The following is a 20,424-nucleotide window of genomic DNA, read 5'->3' on the forward strand; positions in this document are numbered from 1 at the left end:
TGTAATTCAAGTTTCCCCTTCTGTCAGTAACCTTGATTACTTGCTAGAGACTCCACAGTGACCACCACATATTTCCTGTGAATATAACTCATGAGGACTGATCGACACTGACTGTTACAAAATTAGCATTTCCATAGAAGCCAACATCAATTACCATCAGTGATGGGATGCTCATCTAGGAGATTCTGAACAACATTGCAATATAAACTAAATCACTTAGGTTTAGAGCAAATGCAAAAGAAACATCAGGAAATAGAGGGGAGGAAAGGAAAAATAAATTAATGGCACTGTCACTACAGGCTGCATGTTTTCTGCTACAAACAAAAAAGTATCATCAGGAAGTAATAAAACATGAGACTTCTGTTCTTAGTATTTTCACTAATATCTATTTTAAATGTAATTCTTTATGTTGTAAAAAATGTCTTCCAGAAATATTTATGCAAGAAGTATATTTTTTCAAGGACAATGTGTTCGGGTTCTTTTCTTGTTATCACAGTCTCTTAAATTTTGAATTTCTGATAGGCCTGAGAGATTCATGAATCTAGAATATACTCAAAACCTTCATCTTCTTTGAAACATGTCTTTGTGATAAGAATATTGTTAAGAATTTTATTTTGGTTTTGATCTGTTTCTCTAACTTACTACTATGGTAACCTGTTCTTGTTCTATACATTTACAGTTAAGACTTGGATTCAACATCTGAAATTAGGTAAAGACCTGAGTTACGGTTTTCCTTTGAAAACAAAACTGGGGATCCAGGTTGAATAGGTGCTGTGGGAAACTCTGCTAAATTTCTATTCAGACATGGCTCTAGGACACCAAAAGGTGGACACAGTTCATTTTTTGAGGCACTCTAAACAGGGAAGTTCAAACCCATAAACAGCGCTAGGTAAAACAGTTTCATGTTCACATGAAAGTACTGGGGAAGGAGAAAGCAGACAAAAAATTTAATTTCTTTTCAGTTATATGTTCAAAATATTTTTCTTCCTTTTTTGCAATTTTACTTTTGAAAAATAGCTAAATGTACAGTACCTCACTGACTACAGATCATTCACGTTTTCATTTGAACTCCGGCCAAGACAATGGTTTTGTGACCTATCACTTAATGTGTTGGGGTAATATTAGCTACCATGGTTATTAGGATGGCATGCTTTTCAGTCAGCCAGAAATAAACCCAGTTTATCACTTTAGTTCCCTAAATGTTGAGTTACCTGAGTTATTTTCAATCTGTCAGATATAAAAGTAAGAACTTGTTCAGTTAATATTGAAATATGAGTCTTTATTTGTTTTATTTTCCAACCTTACAGGAAACCCATAAATTATGGGCTCTCTCTTCTGCTCAGTATCTGTAGCTTATTAGACTGGTATTCAAGGCACAAATGTCTATAAAACTGTGCATAGTATGTTTCCCTCAACTATGACTGCAAGTTGAAATATGCCAGAGTATTACCGATGATGATAGTTTATATCATCTAGGTTAATGTCAAGTAGTTTTGTGAAGCTACATCCTTATTTTGTGTTGAATCTCAGAGTGCATAGGATCTGAAAATACATTCCTCTCAACAGAGTCTATAAACCCAAGAAGGTTCATAAGCATGCACATGTACGTACACATATAGTTACTGAGGAGAATCAAAAGGGGAGGTAGTCTACCTGACAATATCTATAACTAAATAAAAAAGTGCCAGGGGCCTATGCCTATCTCCAAGGCAGTCCATCAGTTTATACTCACAGAGTTTAGGCTTAGTCTCATTAGATTGGAAATTTTTATTGTTAAATATTGTTATCTTGGAAAAATTCGCTTGGAAAAGCATACAAATCAGAAATAGGAATTAACTAAAAATTTAGTTGTACGTAGGTCATTTAAATAGCACCTTTTCCAGGTTTTTTATGTGGATTCATTCTTATGTGAATCCAGTGACAGTTTCTATAAAGGGCATGAAGAATTTGTACTGCCAAGGCTTTTTTATCCTCCCCAGCTTCCTCCCCAGAGATATTCTGGTAAACAGATACTGACTAAATTTCCAATTTTCCCAAGCATGGTCATGGTTCTTAATACAATTTTAGTTCAAAATCTAATAGATTCCCAAACAATCAAAACTCTTTATTGTGTTCTCATTTCATATTGCCCTCCATGATTTATCTTTATTGAAATAGTAGTACAATAAAGAAACAGAAGGGTATTAAGTGTGGGAAAGTTGTGTCGCCACACACTTCTTATTCAAAGTTTCTTACTGCTGAAAGATTGGCTTTCTGTAAATTAATATTGCTTCGGAATTGATTGCAGGATTGCATAGGTTACATTTGACATCTCTGGAAAGCTAGTTTGTGCCCCAGGCATTTCTATATGTGCCTGCAATCCTGACAGTATGAGTTATGTGGGTAAATATTTACATACATTTTGCAAAATGTGCTGAGAGACAAATCAAAAGGCAGAGTTTTCTCTGCTGGAAGTGAAGGACAACCTGCTTCAGACAAGCAGTTGCCCTGATCAGGCACAGCATGCTTAATGTTGAAGGAATTTCTCTCTCTGTCCATCCTGTGAACACTTTCTTGCAGAGACTGAGATCCTTTCTTAACATCTTATTGTCTCTGTATTTTTACTGTTTATGAAATGTTATGTGTATGTTTCGAATAATTCTTTGCTTTCCTATTTTTTATTACTGTATATCAAGACCAAATTCCTGTAAAGTCTCCTGGTTTTGCCCCTGAAGCTTCAATTTTCTTCAATATACTTGTGTCTTCAGGAATCCCTGCTACAGTGTATTCCTTTTTTCTTGCAATATGTGGGATTAAAGTTTTGGGATTAAGGACCTAGGGGGTTTTTTCCCTTTTTTTTTCTTTTTTTTTTCTTTTTCTGATTTTAAAATATTTCTGCTTCCAGAACTCAATAAACACTTAAAATTTGGTTTTCAAGTTTCTCTTTCCATCTTCCACTCATATCCTGTAAAAAAATAATGTATTTGGAAGTGACATCTTTGTGAACGTGATTGGTCTATGATATTTTGCTTCCAACTTTAATTTTCTTTTGTATTAACATTTTTTTTCCTTATATATTAATATTCTTAGCCATATTTCAGTTAAATAATATAATATTAGACTCCTTAATTTGCATCTGTAAACACTTACACTCTATAAAAACAAAGAATGCTAATTTACTTAAAGGTGTCTTTATACCTTTATTAAAGATAAATTTAAACCCTTCAGGATTTTCTGCTGCTTAAAGTTTTATTTTCTATAGGATTACATCTGGTTGCTGGAAGTAACAGTGAAGATTCAATATAGCTGGATATCTTCAGGTCAGATGATTCACAATTAAAGTATTGAAAATGTAAAAAGAAGTGGAATTCCCAGTATGTGTGTTAGATATCTGAGACAAAAAAACTAACTTGCTGACAAATACTGACTTAGTCATAATGAGATGTCCTGCTCTCATGGGGTGTCTGAGAAATAATTTACTATGCTCAGTTATATCTGATTTGCCTTGGAAAAGCTTTGCTTAGAAAATTTAAAACTGATTCAAATTTTGTAGAATTATTAAAAATATGCAAAGTAACAAATTAAGATCTTTGAGATTAATTGTTCAGAACAAACTAAATTACTTGGATTAGTTTCTGGTTTAGATCAGAAAAATATGAGCGATTTACTAGAGAATCAGGAATTTTTACTACCCCTGGAAGATTGCACACAGACACACACTGCTTTGACTTGACTTACTCCTAATGAGATGAAAGTCACATCTGCTCTTGAAGCTTTGTCACTGCTTTAGAGAACAAAGAAATTCCTCATAATCAGCATACTCTCAGAGGTCCATGCTAACACAGTCATATGCCTTCTAAACCAAAACTTTGGTCTTATGCAGGCAAAAGAGATCTGGTCTATCTATACTAATACGATATTTAATATTACTGTGCTTGGTATCAAATATCTGCATGAAATATAACGCATATTATATTCATAAAATCAAATTGAATAAGGTGATATTCTCTGTCTGGATTTCCATGACTATATCATAACAAAAATAAAAAGTTAAAGAAACAACAAAGATCCTGTTTCAAGCATTAAGGCGAGTTAAGACAGACTACCTTACAGCTCTGTTGCCTAAATCTAGTCCTGTGTATAGCAAATTTTCTCTGGACATGACAACTTAGATGTTCCAAAATGGAACCAAGAGACAAAACAACAGTTTAAGACAGTGGGGAGATGGAGTCCACTGTTTAGAGGTGGGTTTTGGATACAAGTCAAGATCTGGGAATTGATACGTTGCTGGATTGGATAGTAAAAGTAAGTTGAATCTTAACACAAATAGGTTAGCTAGGCAAAGTATGGTTATTTACTTTAAACAACAACCCATGGTCAATGGACGTTATTTCTAGAGAGAGGATTTAGTTGTTTAAGGCTGATTGGCAAAGCTGTGCAGGAACACAGTAGGATAATATAACCCATCAACATAGCTGTCCAGATGGCTGAACTTTTGTTTCTGTACTATAAACTGTGAAACTCAAGTTCAGTAGTAGACATAGATATCAATATATTAGAACTCACAAGAAAGTATAAGTCTTCAGGCATTTTAATTTCATTTTTAATCTCCTATATATATTTCCAGCTTGACATATGACATGCAATGAGGGGCTAACATTTTTGGCATATCAGTCCAGTGAAAGGCTAAGAGGCAACTGGGCAACACAGGTGCAAAGTGATCTTGACTCAAATTCCTATTAACAACAAATCAGATAACCTGGGTGGGTTGTGACGAAAAGAAGTTATAATATTATTCCATGTGAGCTGTAGATACATTTTCCAACTCACAGTAGGTAATCATTGAAAACTACTGTGTTCACTATCATAAAAACCATTTATGTATAGTTATAACTCCTATGCAAAATTGACCAAATAATGAAACGAAAGCTGTTCTGAGTAACTCCTTGCTTTATTCTAAAAAAAGCAGTTAAATGCTTCCGGATATATTAGACTTTATTGATTTGTACAGATGTGTATAATCACTGCCTTTCCCTGCTTGAATAGCAGCCATCTGTTTGTCTTTGAATGATTGAAGCATTTAATAAATACACTTCTGTTTGTATCTGAGAAGTAGTCACTCTTTCCGTGCCAGTATAAGCAGGATGGCATGACACATAATGAGATTCATCTATTAATACCACTAACGTATGTAAGTATTATAACTGGCTGTTCTGATTTTGACTGGGATAGTTAGTTTTTTTCATTGTAGCTTGTACAGGACTACGGTTTGGATTTGTGCTGAAAATAGTGTTGATGGTACACTAATGTTTTAACTATTGCTGAGCAGTGCTTACACAGCATCAAGGCCTTTTCTGCTTCTTCCCATGTTGTCCCATCAGTGAGTAGGCTGGGACCGCACAAGAAGTTAGGAGTGGGACAGAGTTGGGACTGATGAATCCTACTGACCAAAGGGGTATTCCACACCATATGACATTTTATTCAGTAATAAAAGTAAGGAGAAAAAGAAGGAAGTCACATGAGGAGTTGTGGCCTTCATCCTCCCAAGTGGCTGATATACGTGATGAAGCCCTGCTTTCCTGGAGATGACTGCACTCCTGCTTGCTGAGAGCAGTAGTGAATTAATTCCTTTGTCTGCTTTTCTGGTATGTGCAGCTTTGTCTTTCGCTTTTAAACCATCTCAGTCTCAACCTACATGTTTTTGCACTTTTACCCTCACAGATCTTTTTCCCCATCCTTCTGTAAGGGAGAGGGAATGGTTGTGTGTGGTTTACCTGTCTACAAGGTTAGACTATGACAACACTGACTTAGACCAATACAACAATTTTTGAAAGACCTCCTATTATGTCGTAAAGTCAACTGTGCTAAGTAAATATCAATCAACTGCAGTATTTATAGAAATCGCAGTTAGGATTCTTTCTCTTTTCATCAGTATATTTTCCTAATTTCCTGCCTTGAGAATTGTTGCATTATCCCTGTGTTCTTACAATTTAGATAAAGAGAAAAAAGAAAGGAGAAAAAAAAAGAGAAAAAAGGAGAAAGAATAGAAAAGAAAAAAAAGAGAGAGAGAGAGAAAAAGGAAACTTCTAAGTAATTTCACTATTAAATGAACAGGAGCCTCAGAAGCCAGAAATTATGTTGACCAGATACAAAAGTGTTGGCATTCAAACAGTGTGCAATAACTGTATTGTTGTTACTGAGATGTTTTCTTTTAATATTGAATACCACTTCAAAAATATAAGTGAACTATAATCACAAAGAATACATGATTTTAAATAAATTAAATATAATTTAATCTTTGGGTATTTTTTACTCTGAAAGCTCAGCATATCAGAAAGATTTCTTTATGCTGCCCTAAATTCCAAGTATAGACACTGACAAGTATAAATCAAGTAAGTTACCAAACAACTACTTTTAAAATTTTGAGAGTCAATAAGGGAACAATGGAAGATTTCATCTAGATTAATTTTGAAACGTGGTTGCAATAAACATCTCTATTTTTTTTCACTTTATCCACAGTTACAGACAAACCCAGAAATTTCATTTATCATTTTTGAAGTAATTGCATATGTTGAAGAGAATCAGGATGTACCTTATAAAGTCTGATGGACAGTGAACCATTTTATGGTCGATGCTTTCATATAGTTGCACTTGATTTCACATTTATCCAGTGTTATTAAGAAGTACTGAATCAGACTCTTCTGAGTATCCCGTTGTGCTTTATGATGTGAAAATCACGAAAATGGTAATTTTTCTTGATATGAAGAAGTTCCAGTCTTTGAGGTCAGTCATTTTCAAAATTGAATTTACCTGTCGAAGAGACCATCTCAAAAAAAAAAAAAATAAAAAGATAACAATTAATGCCAAATGAGGTAGAGCTGTATACAGATGCCTATAGATACCTGCAATGGTTGTCAGTGGAAGCCTTTTGAGAGCATTCAAATCTCGGCGTCCTCCAGAGGCTTAGTTTTGGTGGCTCAAGGACAAAGTAGAGCCAGTGTAGCCAAGGGTGGACATTGTCCTGCCAGTGGTGGTGGGAAGAGACCCCCGAGCAGTGCTGGAGGATGGTCACAACTGGGATCCACCCTCAGCCCTTGAGTGCTGACTTCAGTTGAGGGTCTCCCCGGCCCTGCCTGAGCTGCAGTGCAGCCCTGCCCTGCCTGGTCCTACTGAGCCAGACCCCATGAGTGGGGCTAACTAACCTCTAGGACTGGCCTGCGCAACCATGTCCTTCTAGCCCTCCATGTACATCCCAGGGTTGTATCTGACCCTGTTCCCACCACTGGGTCTGATCATGGCCCCATAGCTCCCTATCAGATCCAGAAAGCTGCCATCCCTGAATATCTGCAAATTGAAAATTTACATGCATCGGTCTTCCTTGTGTGCAAAACAATGTTCACAAATATCCACAGTTTTTCTAAGACTGAAGATTGTAGTAGTTCAGAGATACCTAAACCTTTCAGATTAAATAAGAGGTCATGTTTTTAACTTTTTCTCACATTTGATCACAAAGATTTATCATTTTAACCAGAAGCTCTACAAAGGTGATAAAAATTATATACTGTTTAACCTTGTTCCATGAACACTAGTACTAGACACATTTTACTTAACTTGAGGTGCTTCACTAACAGACACTTCATCAAAGTTTTCAATATAAAGAATGAGGATAGATTCTTTCAGGGAAAAAATCAACTATTCTGAAGATGTTAATTCCTATCCTGAGGTGGCTATGTTGCTACATGAACTGTCTGTTCTGAATAAGACAATGTCTTAAATTAGACATCTTAGTGCCTAGAGATATATCTAGGTCTTTCCTTTGAGGACAAGATAAGTGTTATGAGAATTTGCAAGTGATTATGAGTTAAAAGAATTGAAAATGCAAATTCTTCTTGAAATATAGCTGCATTATCAATCTTTCTGTTTCCTAAAGAAGAAAATAATCTTTTATTTGGAAGAACACATAGCTCCAATGTTATGCATATTGAGATTGCATTAAGCTCTTATACCCAAACTATATCTGAGCAACCATGACGTTTTAAAAGTAAGGTTACTAATTATTAACATATCTAATAATAATAGTGAGATTCCCAGAAAAAAATAAAACAATAAAAACCCCACAACTGCAATGATGATCCAGACAAAATGTGAATACAGAAATACCTCATTTAAGGAAGAATAATCTTAAAATTAAAAAGGATCAAGTAATTAATTCTTCAGAAATTCAGGGGTTTGTTGGGACCTAAGGAATATGCGAACATATTAGTTAATATAAATGCTAGATATAATGTAAAACAGATTGTTTTTAAAGCACCTACTCTTTGTAATTTTAAAACAAAGGATCCTTAAAAAATTCTTGCAATATCATTTTCATCACTTAGGATGTTTATGCTTCTTAAAAATATACATCTAACTGAAAGTTAAGTGTCTGATATTGTTGATTATGCAATAACTGTAACCATTCTTTCCTGGGTTTGCTTCTTTTGTCTTTAAGTTACTGATAATGTTCTCAATCCAATTCCATTTCAATGAATTTTAGGCTTGGGATTAGAGAATTTCATTTACTAGCTAGGCATTCTGAGGAGTAGAAATTTTCCCCAAGTTTCTCAAATGTAAGAAAAGTTTTATGTAAAATCTAGTTATTAATAAAATACATAAGCCATGACATGATTATTCAGTTGTGCATATTGGCTGCTCTACTATCACCTGCTGGCTGTTAGTCTTGTTTTTAAGCTAAGAGCTTATTGGGGTTCTTATTTTTGATTTTGCATTTTGCCGTCTGGTTTGGTTATTTTTTTGTTTTTCTGGTTTTCAGTTAGTGGTTTGTTTCTTTGGGTTTTTTGTGGGTTTTTTTGGTTTTTTTTTTTCTTTTGTGGGGTGTATCTCTGTTTGTGTAGTTTTTTTATTTTTTTTTCTCTTGAAAACAGATCAATCACCAAAGGCTGGTCATAACCTTTATCTGTTTCTTTTTAATTTAAACTTACAAAATTGAACAGTTAAGGGATGTGAAGGACAGAAGAAAGTTAACAGTAGAGATGGCTGGATATTAGTAGGGAACGAATGTGAGGGTTATCTTAAACGGGGAGAGGCAGAGTAGTTTTGAGAATTCCTTTATTTGGTGTTGATTTATTCTGCATAAGTATACAAAGTTTTGACCCTTTGCCTAATAATCCAGGAGCCTGAAAAGAATGAAGAATTATATCTTTTATTATCAGTGATCAAGTATGTGATTAATGTGTGCTATGAGGGAGTCTATACAACTCCTTTAAGTAATAGGATACAGGTAACAACAGCTGATTAGATATAAATGAGAGTGCAAAGACTCACACAAAGAGGGAAGAAAAAGAAGACAGCTTTCTCATGTTAATAGGATGTTTGGGTTCTTGTTCCTCTTAGAAGCCCTACTTTTTCTAAGGCCCTCAGTGGTGACTTCCAGCAGGGTTCTCATTAATATAAATTCCTGTGTGCTTCCAGGGTTTTAAATTACACTTGTTAATGCCCATGCTGTTCTGCATGTGAATTCTGTGAGATCAAACCCAAGGAATAAAAACAAAGATAGATGTAAACACTAGAATGTGTGGAGGCCATTAATTAGTTGTGTGGACATTTTACTTCAAATGCTCCTTATCACATGGATTTTTCTGTTTTTGTCTGTCTCTTCTATCTTCTGAACTAACAGGCTGCTATTTATGATACTTGAAAAAAAGGGAAAAAATCTAAAAGAAATTAACTCTTTATATATTTTTTGAAAATAAGCATCCAGATCAAGAACTAAAATATCAGTACCAGTCTCACCGAGAGAAAGGATTTTAGATTCCACATTGCAGGGCAACACAGACAGACAGAATCACGACTACAGAAAAAAAGTCAGTTTTATCTTGTTCTATTATAAAATTGACAGTAGTTAAACAGATTCAAAATCATTCAAAATCCTCCCTTAATTCCATTGTTTTCAGGATAAATGTTAGTACCAGTGTATGATTTAGGCGTATAGTGTGAACATATGTATATATAGTTAACAGAAAAATAAACTAATCCTATAGATCTTTCAGTCAGGATCTATCATATTGGTCTTTGGCAAGAATTACTATTTTTTATGGGTTTTATTCATTTTCTGGTTATCCCTCTGAGTTGGAGTTATGTTCAGCAGTAAGATTTCATTTCCTTTTAACAGAAAATATACAGAGCAGCCACGCATTACATGCCCCAGGGGAGGTACTGGGTGCACTCCTGCCTAGCCTAAGCCCAATAAAAGATACACAGGCTTCTTCTCTTGCCGCTTGGGCTTCTTCCCTCACCACGCGGGACTTCCCTTACCACCATGGACTTTACTCAATACACAGGCTTCTTCCCCCACCACCTTGGGCATCCCTTAAACCATCACTTCGACCAGACTGGGAATGTCACCACCAGGAAGACCACAACAAAAGGATCAATGGGATGATGTCAGAATCCACAACAGTGATACTTTCTCTACTTAATCTGTGTCTCTGCCAGTCTTTCTCTCCCCACACTCTCTTTTTCCTCTTTCTTCCTGTCTGTCTCTACCTCACATTTACTGTTAAATAAAAATCCATACAAGAAAACTTTAAATATTCAGTAAAATCTGAGTTATATTTCTTCTTGTTCAAAGTGCAGACTGTATCCATACTATCACCAACCCCAGACTCTACCCACTCAAGCAAGAAGTACACACTGCAACAGGCACACACTGTTCCTACTCTGTAGACTGTGAGGGTTGTGTAGTGGGTTGACACTGGCTGGATGCCAGGTACTCACTACATCCACTCTCTCACTCCCCTCTGCAACTGGACAGAGGAGAGGAAAAAAAAAACAGCAAAGGATTCATGAGCTAAGAGCTGGGAGAGGTCACTTACTGATCACCATCACAGGCAAAACAGACTCAAAGTGGAGATAGTACTTAAATTTATTACTAACAGGATTAGAACAAAAGAGTGAGAAGTAAAATAATCTTAAAAACACCTTCTCCCCACCCCTCCTTCCTTCCATGTTCTCCCTCCTCCCCCTCAGTCATTCAAGGGGACAGGGAATGGAGGTTATGGTCAGTTGTTGTTTCTGCCTCTGCTCAGGGAGAGGAGTTCTTCCCCTGCTCCCATGGGGTCCTTCCCACGGGAGACAGTCCTTGATGGACCTCTCCGTTTTTTCACAAACTGTTGTCCTGTGGGTCACTCTTCTATAGCGTGCAGTCCTTCATGAATGAACTGTACTGGCGTGAGTCCCCCACAGGGATCACAAGTCCTACCCAGGAAAAAGAACCTGCTCCAGCATTGGGTCCTCTCTCCATGGGCTGCAGGACCCTACTCCATCTTGGGCCTCCCACAGGGTCACAGCCTCTTTCATGCATCCACCTGCTTCAGCACAGGCTTCTCCATGGACTGCAGGTGGGTCTCTGCACCCTGATTGTCCTCCATGGGCTGCAGGGGCACAGCTGCTCCACCATGGGCTGCACCATGGGTTACAGGGGCCTCAGCTCCGGCCCCTGGAGCACCTCCTGCCCCTCCTTCTGCACTGACCTTGGTGTCTACATTGTTGCTCACATGTTCTCACTCCGCTCTTCCGTGGCTGGACTTCAATCTGCGCACTACCTTTCTGTTCCTAAATATGTTACCACAGAGGTGTTAACTATCATTCCTAACTGGCTTGGCCTTGGCCAGCGACAGGAAGCCCGTCCTGGAGCCAGCTGGCATTATCTCCACCAGACAGGGGAAGCTTCTAGCAGCTTCTAACAGAAGCCACTCCTGTAGTCCCCCCGCCACCAAAACCCAGCCACAGAAACCCAGCTGAGAGATGTTTCAAAATCACTGTGTCCCTCCTCCTGAGGCTGTGTTGTGGTTAGCCAGGAGAGTAAGAAGTAAAACCCAGAAAAGGCAGAGTCTGATTCTCTCAGTTTGGGCAGTCAAGTGGGAGAGAGTGACATCTGTGATAAGACATAAGAATCCCATTCATGCAATTAGTTTTGTTTCATTTTATTCCATTTTACATATAATACTACTACACAATTTTATGGTAAGGACCATGTCTGGAATTTTTCTTAATTCCTTTCCAGTGGATGACATTTTTTTTTTTTTTAAAGCAAAAATGCAACTTTTCTGTATTGAGCAGTAATCTTCAGATAATTGCCATAGATAAATGGAATCTAACTTTCTAAAGGTGTTTAGCTTTTAATGCAAATGACTGACTGACATGGTCAGTGGAAAGGCAGTGCCCAAAATGGGTATGCTTAAATTCTCTTTTGAAGTGCTTATATCTCTACAAAGAAATAGAGCTTCAGTTAAGTGCAGTTGTGCTGATTTCATGTTGACATATTCACTTGACTGAAGAAACAAAAATTGTTATTTTTCCCTGAGGCAATTAAAAATTACTTGTAAGTGTCAAATAGGCAGTAAGTCAAGTGCACAATACTCTGCTTTCTTATATTTTTCCTATAAATAAGTGAGTTTGGGGTTTCGTTAGGTTGTTTGTTTGTTTTTTATTAGACTTGTTAAAAGAATAGGAAAATATATATTTAATTCTCACTCAGGTGTTCTGTTTTCTGTTATGGGTCCAAATGTTGAAAAACTTCAGCAATTCCCTTAAACAGTGACAATCACAAAATCATAGAATGGTTGAGGTTGGATGGGACCTCCGGAGGTCATTTGCTCCAGCCACCCTGCTCAAGCAGACTACCCAGATTCACATCCAGACAACTTTAGAGTATCTCCAAGGAGGGAGAATCTACAACTTCTCTAGGCAACTTCTGCCGGGACAAGCACAGTCATCTTCTTCAGTAAAACAATGTTTCCTGATGTTCAAAGATAACATCCGGTGTTCAATTTGTGCTCATTGCCTCCTCTTATGTCATTGAGCACCACTGAAAAGTGCCTGGCACTATCTTGTTTCATAGAATCATAGAATAATTTGAGTTGAAAGAGTCCTTTAAAGGTCATCTACTTCATCTCAGGAGGCTCGCCTTAAGAGGCCCACTTCTTAAGGTTGTCTAGGTCCCTCTTGACAGTATAGTGTCTCTCAGATGTGTCAACCACAGCAGCTAGCTTGGTGTCATCTGCAAACTTGCTAAGAATATACTCAATCCCACTGTCTATCTCTTTGATGAAGACATTAAAGAGTATTAAAGAGTATTAGTCGCAATATGGACCTCTGAGGAACACCACTTGTCACTGATCTTATGGGTATCGAGACACTGACCACTGCTCTCTGGATGTGACCATTCAACCAATTCCTCATCCACTGAACAGTTCACCCTTCAAATCCATCTCTCTCCAATTCAGAGACAAGGATGTTGTGGAGGCCTTACAGATACCCAGACATATGACATCCGTTGCTCTTCCCTTATCAAGTGATGAAGTCACATCATCATAGAAGGCCACTTTGATGGTCAGGTAGAGCTTGCCCTTGATGAAGCCATGCTGGCTGCCTCAAATCACCTCTCTGTCCACCATGTGCCTTAGCATAGCTTCTAGGAGAATCTCTGCTATGATCCTCCCAGGCACCGAGGTGAGGCTGACAGGTCGATAGTTCCCAGAGTCCTCCTTTCTACCCTTTTTAAAAATGGATGCAATGTTTCCCATTATCCAGTCACTGACTGCCATGACTTTTGAAATATCACGTACAGTGACTTGACTACTACATCTGCCAATTCCCTCAGGACTCTGGGATGCATCTCATCAGGTCCCGTAGACTTATGTATGTTCAGGTTCACCCTATTGTCATGAACCTGATCTTTTCACCATGGCAGGCACTTTACTCCCCCAGTCCCTCTCTTAAAATACACTTGCTCAAGAGGTGTGGGAAGTGAGGCTGCCAGTGAAGACTGAGGGAAAAAAAATTGTGGAGTACTTTAGTTTTCTCCCTATTTCTTTGTATCAGTTCATCAGTATTGCTCATTGAGGAGTGTACACTTTCTTTGACCTTTCTTTTCTGGCTGACATTGTTATAGAAACCCTTCCTCTTATTCTTTGCATCTCTTGATAAGTTCAGCTTCAGTTGCTCCTTGGCCATCCTGATCTCACCCCTACACAACTAGACAGTATCCCTATACTCTTGCCAGGATACCTGTCTGTGAGACACTGGATTATTATATTAATTATTGGCTTGGACCAACTCAAGTGTGCGTGTGGGGAGTGAAGGGACAGGTTGAATTTCATGAAGGTGAGGTAATGCCCTATTCCCTATTCCAGCCTCTTGAAGTCTCTTTGGGCACCCCTAGGGCAGCTGTCAGTCAAAAGCAATGTTGGGAGCACTCCCCCAAATTGCATCTCCTTTTCTTCCTAAACCAGCCTCTGATGGGCTAACACATGGGTAGCACTGCTCCTCACCCCACCCCAAACTCCAGAGCAGCCAATGGGACAGAAGTCCCGCCTGAGGGCAGGGGGATGTGGCCACAGGGGCCCAAAGCAAATAAAGTAGCCACATGTGCTCTCCACGCTGTTTGAACTCTGCCATGTGGACATGTGGAAGCTGGACTTGCACAGGACTCCAGGTGGTAGTTATACTTCTCTATTTTTTTTCTCTCTCTTTACTTCTTCTCCTAATGTCCTTTCTTAATATTTTGGGTTGTTTGAGACTGAATGGGCTGGATTATGCTGAATTTTATGAGTTAGCATGTGCTAAGTCAATACTCTGTTGAATGCTTTATTTTGGTTTAATGTTAAACCTTTGCCAAGGTCCTTTATTTTCTAAAGTTACCAGTAAAAGTACCTCCTGAGAAAATGTGTGCAGTGTCTTCTCCTTTACAGTCTCTATAAAGATTTTAAAAGAACTGAAGACTCTTCTAATAAATCTGGGTGGGAGAATTATTGGAGTGCCTTATATTTTTAAAGTAAAACCCCTTCGGTGAGCTTGTAGCTCAAGTGCTGGGGTCTTTCACTGTCCCTGCTTCCACTGCTTGTGCATTTCTTTCTTGCCTGTTAATTTGACCAGATAGTTTTGGCTTAGCCATGCCAGACTCTTGCCTTCCTTTCCTGATTTCTTACACCTGAGAACTGAGAGTTCTTCTGCTCTTTTTTAAGGTATCTTTAAAGATCTGTCTGTTCTGCTCCCTTGTTCCTGAGGGCGGTTACCGAGGGAATCTTGTTGACTAACTCCTTAAACAGATGGAATTTTGTTTTCGAAATATTCAGGGTCGTGACTTTAGTCTTTGCCTGATCCATAACCCTCAGGAATGCAAACTCCTCGAGTGCATGACCACCAGAGCTAAGGCTGCCTGTAATCTTGATTAGCACTGTATCTAGAGCAAGGTGACTTTGTCAAACAGCTCCCCTTGATCAGGTGGCCTTGTAGAAGACACCAATCACAAGATTCCCTGCGTTGTCTCCATCTCTGGTTCTTACTCAGTTCTTACTCAGTGCTGATCACTAGCCTTCAGAGACAGCTCTCACACTCTATCCATTTCTTGATGTCTTTAACAGTTGTTTAATATTTAAATGAGGATTTATTCTGAGGTTTGATGTAAAGTGAGGAGTTAAGATAAACAAACAAAGAAAACGCAAAAACCACAGCAGAAGTTCTAAATATACATTGTAGCATAGAGTTGCACTTCCTCGAGATTTTTGAGAGGACTAAGGAATTTTCATTTGAAAATTAAGAATAGTATTTTTTCAAGAAGCTCTTAAAAAGGAAACACTGCTTTTAAAATAACATACTCTTTTTCAATATGATTTTCTCCCTCCTTTATGAGTATGATTATCACAACATTACATTTACTGACACTTAATATATTTACATATATATTTATATTTCTTTTTTTTAATCACTGCATATGCTACTCAATCTCCAAAACTGGATTCAACTTTGACTTGAAACTCAGATTTCACAGAACTGATATTTTTAAGGTTTCTACAATCTAAGTTTTTTACATATTTAAACAGACTTCCTAATGTTGCACTGGAAGTAGCGTATTGATTGCTATGTATTTTAAAAAATTGAGATAGCTCAGTTTTTAAGATACTTTAATAGAACATTTTCTTGCTTATATCTTCTAAATCATGCATACACATTTTATTAAACATCTCTTGTGATAGAGAGATAATTATTCACCATGCAGGATATATGTAGCTTTTTCTCAAGTTTTACTCATTCAACATGGTTTCCTGAGAAATCAACTTCTATCCGCCAGCACCTTCACAAGAGAAAAAAAATAACCTGAATTAGGGAAAACTTATTTCCCAAAAGCAAAATATAAATTGTTGTGTTTTATATGTGAATTAAATATTCAGAAATTGAAACTATCTCATTATAACTTAAACATCATTGTCATTATCACTAAAAATTACTTACCTAAATTTATAAGATAATTACTTATTGTACAAAGACAATGGCTGATAGCCAGCGAATACCCTGAGTTTCTTTTGATCAGAGTGATGACTGTGTGACTGAATGTCCTCTTTCTTTGTTGCAATTTGAAAAAAAAGTCAGCTCTAATTTTGGAAGATGAGATAGAAAGATCCAAACAGTGCTGTAACTCTAAAGTGGAAGTATAACTTCTCTAATTCTATTTTATGCAGTAGACCTTTGGGGTAATTAGCTGGATAAAGTCTTAATTCTCACTTTTCTTTCATCTTACATAAAGTGATTTGTCCCAAATTTGCAGATAGTATTGTTTGTTAAAGTGTCCTGGTTTTGACCAGGAATAGTGTTAATTTTCTTTATAGAAACTTGTAGTGCTGTGTTTTGCGTTTAGTATGAGAATAATGTTGATAACACACTGACATTTGAGTTGCTGCTGAGCAGTGCTTGCTCTGAGTCAAGGACTTTTTAGTGTCTTATGCTCTGCCAGTGAGCAGGTGCACAAGAGTCTGGAGGTAGCATGACCAGGAGAGCCAACCTGAACTGGCCAAAGGGATATTCCATACCATAAAGCACTATTCCCAGTATAAAAACTGGGGGAGTTGACTGAGAGGGGCTGGTCACTGCTCAAGAATGGGCAACAGTCAGTGAGTGGTAAGCAACTGCACTGTGCATCACTTGTTGTTCTTGTGTTTTCTTCCTCTCTCTCTTTTTCCTTTTCGTTAGTATGATTGTCATTGTTGTTATTATTATATATTTATTTCAATTATTAAACTGTTCGAATCTCAACCCACAGGTTTTGTCTGTGTCAGTTCTCTTCCTCATCCCATGTGGGAGGGCAGAGTAAGCAAGAGGCTGCATAGTTCTTAGTTGCTGTCTGGGGCTAAACCAGGACAAGTGGTTATATAATGGTGAAGTATAGGCAGTCTGACTGTACAAACTTTTTGCATCTTTTCAGTATTCCTAATACAGTTCAACTGTTTCTTCTCAGTAATCAGTTGAACAAGTATTACTATTTTCAGTTGTGTAGTAGTAAATTAACACACAAATTTTTATATTTAAGACATAAGTAATCATTAAGAAAAATAAAAATAATCGTATCTGTTTAATTGCTCTCCCAAGTAAAGAAGATAAGTTCTGTGGTAAGGCATAAAGATCTTATACAGATGTGCACAAAGGCAGTAGATGAACCATGAAGAAAAAAACACTTCTGCTGTTAGTCAAATAATCTCGTAAAGTTATTTCAACAGTTTAGTTTTGTTAATGCAGCCATCTTACATATTGGTTTTCAGATTTTGATTCCCATTTATGTCCAGTTGCAAAACTTCTAGAAGCACCGTAGAATATTTTTAGTAGGTGCTCTGTTTACATAGTGTCCTACATCTGACCGTTCCCCCTTGAATAAGACAAATGGCAGCCGCTGGTCTCTATGCTAATTCAGGAAAAAACAATTTGATTCTACCTATTTTAAAACCATGTACAAACGTATCTGATATTGTTACCTTATATCATTATTATACTCATGATCCATATAGGGATCTGAGGCTAACAAAACCCAAAAAATATCTTAAAGACAGACAGTTGGATCATCTTGCCGGTAGACTGAAAATACTGTGCTGTATTCAAAATGTGGAATTTGTGATACTGAAGATATATGATCTAAAAAAAAGACACATTTGAAAACTTATAAAACTTATGTCCTTACATATAGCAACATTAAGCATATTCAATTAGTATGTAAAAATAAATTTTGAATTTATCTTTTGCATTTTATCAATGATAAAGTAATTCAGTTTAAAGATGTGAAAAGTACGAGTAGAAGTGAGTAATGCTGACAGACTGTAGGATTCTTGAAACTAAGCCTCGTACAGTCTCAGGCACATTGTTTTCTGGTAGTGTTCCTTAGAATTAACTTGCCTTGGAAGTATGCCTTGCATTGTCTTGGAAGAAAATACCTGAATTTGCCCAAATAGCTAAGGAACGAGTTAACAGCTGAGCGAGTGTCCAGTTTAAAAGACCACTGTCCCTCTTTGTCAGTGTAGATGCACCCAGAAGTTTTATTTTTTGTATTCTATTTATTTATCTACTTGAAATTTATATATATTTATATATATATATGTATATATATATAAGTATAAAATTATATACATAATATGTAAAAAAAGCTATTTTTTATGTGGAAAACATACTTTTTTCTTTTTGAAATTCAATTGAGAACAATCATTTGACAAGTGAATGAAATAAGACACAACCCCTCCAAGTAGAGCTTCAGTCTTCACTTTTTGAACAAAGCGAAGACATTAAGAATGTTTCCTTACAGGCTGGATCCTCACTGTGCCAACAAGTAAAATAGAGCAATGACTTTGAGGTGACATGGAAGTGATAATTAGCAAGAACTGACTGTCCATACTTAGCTATCTAGAATAATTTTAGGTGCTGTACGTCTTGCCTCCACTAGCTACTAATGAAAAAAAAAAATCTGGATTTGTGATAGCCCTCTGTTGTAACTGCTGGATAACATGCCTGTGTCAGCCTGAGTTGCCTCAAGCAACACACAACAAATATATTTAAAAATTTAAATCCTTCATGAACTACCCTTTGGGATAGGATTCAGATCTTACATCTCAGCTTTCATATTTAAATGTTAGGAAGAAGATATCTAAATGTTAAAGACATTTCCCTGTCTGACCATCCAGGAGTTACCTGCTCTGGGAGACATTTGCATCACCTGCTGTGGGACGGAGGCCCCTTCACAGCTACACCCCCTACACTTACATAGTAAGACCAGGTTTCGTCACCGGCTCAACTGCCAATTTCCCATGGCAGAGTCTCAGACATCTTGATCTTTAAATAATTTAATTTTGGTGCAATACCTAAATTAAAAAAATAACTCCTTGAGCTGGTTCCTCAGAGGAGTGGCCACAAGCAAAGGAAATCCTGGGCTTTTATACCCCCACAGACTCAGCACATGAAAGTCAGGGCTCAAAGGCTCCTGCCGTGTCCCTCGGTGTCCAGTCACCTGGCTGCTCCACAGGTCTCTGCACCATTTTCTGTGCGAAGGGTGGGCATATCACGGTCTCTTGCCTTGGGCTTCTGCCCCCCAGAGCTCAGTCTGCAGTTGGCAAGGCAGCTGCACACTGAGCTACCTGCACTAAATGTATTCCTCCACAAAAATGTGCACTAATTTAGTAGAAATCCAGAGATTGATTTACTTACACAAAACCAAACAATCCTAAAATGCCTTAAGTCATTTAATATATCTGCCCAAGATGAGAGAAAATGGCATATAACTTACAAGACATCTGTGTCATTCATGGATCTGGAGGCGATAAGAATATCTCACAGGCTCTAAAATGACACTAAATGGCTACATTTGGGCAAGTGGATGAAGAGTTAGTCAGTGATTATATCAATTGACAGTTGTGGAATTTCAGACACCCACCACACATGCAAGACACTAAATTTAGGGAAATTAATTTGGAGCTTGGTCCCATCTCTAGGGAAACCGTAACCAATATCTGCTGTGATATTGTCACATAGGACTTTAGTGCTTGTTTTATCCTTGTAAAGTCATGCTAGCTAGCACTCTGGAGGAATTGGAGAAAACTGTATTTTACGAAATACAGCATTCAAGAAGCATTTGGATGATACTGTCAGGCACATTATGTGACTCTTGGGGATGGTCCTGTGCAGGATCCTTGTGGATCCCTTCCACCTCAGCATATTCTGTGATTCTGTAAATATGCAGAAGAGAGAGAGAAGATACATAAACCGATTAAAGTTTCTCTCCGCTTTTGTCTCCTAGCTCTGAAACAGTGCAAAGGGAGTGTCTCAATCCACCAGATGTCTTAAGCAGGGATCGAATCACAGAATCATTAAGTTGGAAAAAACTTCGAATATGATCGAGTCCAACCTTTGATAGAACACCACCATATCAACTAAACCATAGCACTAGGTGCCATGTTCAGTAGTTTCTTGAACACTTCCTGGGATAGTGACTCCAGCATCGACCTGGGCAGCTCATTCCAATGCTTAACCACCCTTTCAGTGAGAAAGTTCTTCTTGATGTCCAACCAGAACCTCCTCTGATGCAGCTGTTGTCCTGTTGCTAGCTTCCTGGGAGAGAGGACCCACCCCCACCTT

This window comes from Chiroxiphia lanceolata, chromosome 2, assembly GCF_009829145.1.
Source record: "Chiroxiphia lanceolata isolate bChiLan1 chromosome 2, bChiLan1.pri, whole genome shotgun sequence".
Lineage (NCBI taxonomy): Eukaryota > Metazoa > Chordata > Aves > Passeriformes > Pipridae > Chiroxiphia > Chiroxiphia lanceolata.